Below are 6,286 nucleotides of genomic sequence, written 5' to 3' on the forward strand. Positions count from 1 at the left end.
GACCACTTTTTTTTTTTAAAGAGGTGGATGACTTGGTTATTATTCAAAATTTGCCTATAATTGTAAAGAGAATTTTACCAGGAAGCAGGTAAGGTTGTTCTAAAGGCGTTAATATTGTCTAATGTTCTGTGGCTGTAGAATTACTGTGAGTTCCATAATTCCTGTATGCCTTGAGCATCATCAATAGAATGTTTCACACATCTATGGACTATGATTTTTTTGTAAAGTTTGTGGATGCTATAGTGGTAAGTAAAACACAATTTTATTTAAAAGTATTGAAGTTTTGATAGTGGGGTGGTTTTTTGGTCATTTTACATTTTCCTAATGAATAGGAACTGAAAATTCTGTGAATGTAGAGAGCAGAGTTCTCAGCTGTTCTGACTGATCTGTAGCTGACCAAGTGTTATCCCTCAGCAAGTGGCTAAAAGGAGTCCAGAGAATGCCAAATTGGGGGCAACAGGATATGGGGACACAAGATAAAAAGGCATAGACTGAGTGGCAGAGGGACAGGGCCCAAAGAGCTATTAGGAAAGGACTCAAGGTGCGAGGGAGGAAACACGGCTGTGCCTGGCTCTCCAGCTGCCGTCATGAAGTACCTCTCACCCATGAACACCAGTTTTATCTTAGTTGCAGGTGTTTCCTGTAGAGCCAAGTTTAGCAAATGAAAGATCTCGTGTCAAACTCATCAGTTCATCAAAACTAAGGCGTAAAAAATAAAGTATTGTCATTTTTGTTGCTATTTCTAAAAGCACCTTTATTTTTAAAAAAGAAATGCAATCATGCAAATAAAGCAAAAGCACAATACTAAGCAGGTTTGCTTTTCCTCATCCCTAGTATCAGGAGCTGTAGTTCGGGGCGGGGGGATGTCAGATAAATTCAAAGATACAGTAGCAAATTAGGTTTTCAAGAAAAGACATGATTTTTAAGAAAGTCATAGTAAAAATGATTTTAATAATGTTGCAAACAACTATTAGAAAATGTTTCTTTGCTTAATAATGGGGAAAACTTTTTTTATATATTTACTTGGCTGCACCGGGTCTTAGTTGCAAGACACAGGATGTTCAGATGCAACATGCAGGAAATTTAGTTGCGGTATCCGAAATCTAGTTCCAGGCCCCCTGCACTGGGAATGCAGAGTGTTGGCCACTGGACCCTCAGGAAAGTCCCAGGGAAAACTTTTTGAAATGTGGTACAAGTCACCTGGTGGATGGAATCTCCTGCTCTAGTATTGTAAGCACTCCCCTGGCTTCAGGTATACTCACTAGATACTTCTCCAGAATATTTTCTTCTGGGATATAATATTAGAAAAGTGTTCACATAGAATGAGCAGGGAAGACATATTTTGACTATAGCAGAAATTAAGAAAGAAAAAACAAAGAAGCCGTTTTCTCCTGGATCCCTCAAATGGCCACCAGATGGCAGACAAAAACAAAACTATTATGCCTGCAGTGCAGTAAGGTGAGGCGTGAAAGCAACAAAGAACTCCTTTCTGGCTGACTTTTTTTTTAGGTAACCAGAGTTTAAACGAGTGCCCCTGATAACGACCAACATCTCCTAACATTAATACCAGCCAGCAAATTAGTACCATATTAACCACTACAAAGGGGAAATCCTGGGGGGAAGAAAATTGGAAAATCTATGGCAGGTTCTTTTTTTTTTTAATGAGAAATCAAAACCTCACAAACTATTCAAAGTAATTAATAAAATGTTTATAATAAAGTCCATATATGGCTTTTTGAGATTTTTTTCAATTTGCATTATATACTAGGAAGACACGGACATAAAATTTGTCAGTTCAAACTCTTAATTCAACTAAGTTAAATTTTAAAGATCTAATTGGCTTTATTGAATGATTCATGAATTGGGCAGTAGGAAGCAGAAAGGAGTTCCAAGGAGCTGTACAAAATGGAAAGCCTTAATAGGCAGAACTGGGGAACGAGTGCATCGTTTCAGTTTTAGATAACCTACCTATTGGTATGGCAGGGGACTATGTGGAAGGTTACCTCGTTGGTGCTGCCCAGAAAATTCCAGGCTGACCAGTTAAGAATGCATTCTTGGAGGAGGTTGTAACTGCAATTAGGTTGGGTGTTGAATATTGGTTTGCTCATGGGGGGCTTAACACAAGTGACTCCATTTTGGGCCTGCCATTTCTTTTTTAACTATACAAGTTATAATAGCACTGCTGTTTCCAAAACAAGTAATCCAGTTAGCTGATGACAGATAATTTTAGCATAAAAAATTAAATAATAGAATTTCAACTGTATTATACCTATGCTTCCTAAACAAAGGCTAAAGTTAACTACAGTGTTAATCATGGTCATTTCTGAACAGGAGAACTATAGGAGAGTTATATTTTATTCATATTCCAATATTGAACAACAATCATGTTATTACTTTTATGACCAGGAAAAAAACATTTCAGGAATTCCCTGGTGGTCTAGTGGTTAGGACCCCTGTGCTTCCACTGCAGGGGGCTCAGGTTCCATCCCTGGTCTGGGAAATAAGATCCCGCATGCCCAGCAGCGTGGTCAAAAGAAAAAAAATTCTAAGGGCAGATTCAAACAGTTACTAATATGGGAAGTGATGGAATGAAGAAACAAAGGAAAAACACTCAAGAAATAATAGTGCAGCCAGAAATCAGAGTTCTAGTTCCTCCTCAAAGGAGATATATAAAACAATATATCTTTAAGTCTTTCTATAGGAACTAAGGCGCCCCACTCAGATGGAGGATGGTAACTTCAGTCAGTTAGTTCAATCCATCAGCCATGTCCAATTCTTCACTACCCCATGGACTGCAGCATGCCAGGCCTCCCTGTCCATCACCAACTCCTGAAGTTTCCTCAAATTCATGTCCACTGAGTCAGTGATGGCATCCAACCATCTCATCTTCTGTAGTCCCCTTCTCCTCCCTCCCTCAATCTTTCCCAGCATCAGGGGCTTTTTCCAATGAGTCAGTTCTTTGCATCAGGTGGCCAAAGTATTGGAGTTTCAGCTTCAGCATCAGTCCTTCCAATGAATATTCAGGACTGATTTCCTTTAGCATGGACTGGTTGGATCTCCTTGCTGTCCAAGGGACTCTCAAGAGTCTTCTCCAACACCGCAGTTCAAAAGCATCAATTCTTTGGTGCTCAGCTTTCTTTATAGTCCAACTCTCACACCCACACATGACTACTGGAAAAACCATAGCTTTGACTAGACGGACCTTTGTTGGCAAAGTAACGTCTCTGCTTTTTAATATGCTGTCTAAGTTGGTCATAACTTTTCTTCCAAGAAGCGTCTTTTGATTTCATGGCTACAGTCACCATCTGCAGTGATTTTGGAGCCCCGCAAAATACAGTCTCTCACTCTTTCCATTGTTTCCCCTTCTGTTTGCCATGAAGTGATGGAACCACACATGCTATGATCTTAGTTTTCTGAATGTTGAGTTCTAAGCCAACTTTTTCACTCTCCTCTTTCACTTTCATCAAGAGGCTTTTTAGTTCCTCTTCACTTTCTGCCATAAGGGTGGTGTCATCTACATATCTGAGGTTATTGATATTTCTCCCAGCAATCTTGATTCCAGCTTGTGCTTCATCCAGCCCAGCGTTTCTCATGATGTACTCTGCATATAAGTCAAATAAGCAGGGTAACTTCAGGCTGAGCACAAGATTCCTGGTGCACCACCTTGTTACCTCACCACCAACCAATCAGAAGAAAGTCACACACTTGGGAGCCCTAAAACTCACCAGAAAATCATCTGGGAGTTCATGTTTTGAGCAGGAGCCACTCACTCTCTTAGCTTGGCCCTTGCAATGAACTGTTCTCTGCTCCAAACTCTGAGGTTTTGGTTTGTTTGGCCTCACTGTGTCGGGCACATGAACTTGCAGTCGACAGCAGTTCAAGAATACCTCTGAGGTTCTAAGAAGCATGTTCCTCTTTTCAGATGACAGGGAAAAAAGGCTTTACATGAATATAAGACAAGAAAGACAGCTTGATTCCTTTTTATTGCAGTGAAAACAATCCCAGTTTCAGAGTCAGAAGACCTGGACTTGAATCAGGGTCCTTCCACTTTCTAGATAAGTAGCCTTGAATGTAAGTCAGTGAAACTTGAAGAACCTCTGTAAATTGGATTTCAAGGTATTCAAATCAAGAAATTAATAAAAATCTAAAAAACTTCTTTTTATCAATATGATAAAAAATAATATGTCAGAAAGATATGTCAACTGGAAAAAAATGCACATTCTAAATGTTGAGAATTCTGTTTTATTTGGTGGCCTGAGGACTTTAGTCTAGGATGCTGCCTCTCAGGTATCTCTGAGGAGTCATTCCAAATTGGTAAGAGAGGAGCCAGGATATACAGGAGTTCTTGCTGGGAAAAAACCAACCAAACAAAAAACATAAAAAAACATGTAGTTGAACATCAAAAGATTACTGTTAATCACAAAAATATAGGTATCTCAAGTTAATGATTTTAGTGCTTTTCTACCTATGAGAAGATGCAAGAGTCTGGACTCTGAAATTATTCTGTCCACTCTCTAGGGCCAGTATCCTGTTTTACTTTATCCTGAATTCCCTTCAGCGTGTACCTTCAACGGGCAACTGCCACAGCTGATGGTAGGCAGATATCCTTTGTTTACTGAAATGGCAGGCAATATTTTGGGGGGCCACAGATAAGAACTTTTAATGTAGTTGAAAACACGAAGAATTTAAGCTTGAGTTCTCTGAGACCTCAATTGTCTTCATCTGTAAAATGGGTATAAATAACCCATGTCACCACCAGTGAAAAGGCAAACTTTTCCCTTATGAGTTCTTGGCTGAAACCCCTTGCAACAAATGAACAAAAGAAGAAACAAGCTGAGTAACTCCCTGAGTCACTACCAAAGATTAATAGTATCTTCAGCTAAAGACAGAAGAAAGCTGTAGGGGGATTGAAGGAGGCCAGTAATGAAAGGGCACAGGGAAACGGGTAAAGGTTGTTTCGAAGATTTGTTAGTACCCCCTCCATCAACTTTCTCAGACACTAGTGGCTCAGGCCATAAAGAATCCACCTGCAATGCAGAAGACCTGGATTAGATCCCTGGGTTGGGAAGATCCCCTGGAGGAGGGTATGGCAACTCTCTCTGGTATTCTTGCCTGGCAAATCCCTATGGACAGAGGAGCCTGGGGGGCTACAGTCCATGGGGTTGCAAAGAGTCCATGGGGTCGCAAGAAGACACAACTAAGCGACTAAGCACAGCACAGCAAAAAAAAATGTGTTTTAAAAAACGTGAATTTCCCTTCAGTTCAATTCAGTCGCTCAGTCGTGTCCGACTCTTTGCGACCCCCAGGGACGGGGGAGCCTGGTGGGCTGCCGTCTATGGGGTCACACAGAGTCGGACACGACTGAAGTGACTTAGCAGCAGCAGCAGTAGGAAACGGTAAATTCTACTCTGTTTTCAGAGATTCTCTTGTGCCTGCTCTTTCTCAAAAATATCCAGTTCAAGATAATCCTTATGCCAAAGAGACATATTTTGGGGTGGCATATTGTTACCTTTCAAAAAGAAAGTTTTCTATGTTTATATAACAAAATAAAAGTTGCCCAACCTGATTTAATCCTCTTCATTCCACATGGAATTCTCTCCTTCCCTCTTCATCCTTTCCATCGTGCCAATCCACCCCCTTTTCCTAAATCCTTGTCCCTTTTTAAGTCTTTTTCGTGACGTCAGCTTATACAATGAACCCTGAAATGTGTTCTTTGAGGGGATACCTTTCATATATGTATGCTTCCGAACCCAATTATTTTTTTAAAAAATCTCCCCAAATGCTTAACTAACTGCCTTGCACCCAAGCACATTTGTCTGGGGGTAAAAAATGTTATAAAAACCCTTCACATTCTCTTATCTCTGGATTTCTCCTTTCCTGCTTAACTGTTTCCACCCCAAACAGCTACCGATCTGAAAACAAAGCACTTGGCAGTAGCCGGGCCACACGGGCGCCGGGTCGGGGTGGCTCTGAACCGGTCTCGAGGACCTGGGCCCAGATACGCCCGCCGCGAGGACGATCGGGGCGTTTCGGGCAGCGCCTTTCCGCGGGGAGTCCCGCAAGAGCCTGGGGAGCCTGGGTGGGTCTGGGCAAGGATAAGACCGGAGCGCCGCCCACTCCTGCAGATCCGGGAGTGCGCTTCGCGGGACCGGGGAAGTGACCAGTGGCCGAGCCGCGCCCCCGCCACGAAGCGACTGCCACGTCAGGACAACTTCACAAAACCTGGGCGAGGGAGGGTGACGCAGGCCGGGCGGCCGCGGCGGCTTTGGGCCCGCGGCCAGACGAG

The sequence above is a fragment of the Bos indicus x Bos taurus genome, chromosome 9, assembly GCF_003369695.1.
Source record: "Bos indicus x Bos taurus breed Angus x Brahman F1 hybrid chromosome 9, Bos_hybrid_MaternalHap_v2.0, whole genome shotgun sequence".
In the NCBI taxonomy this organism is placed as follows: domain Eukaryota; kingdom Metazoa; phylum Chordata; class Mammalia; order Artiodactyla; family Bovidae; genus Bos; species Bos indicus x Bos taurus.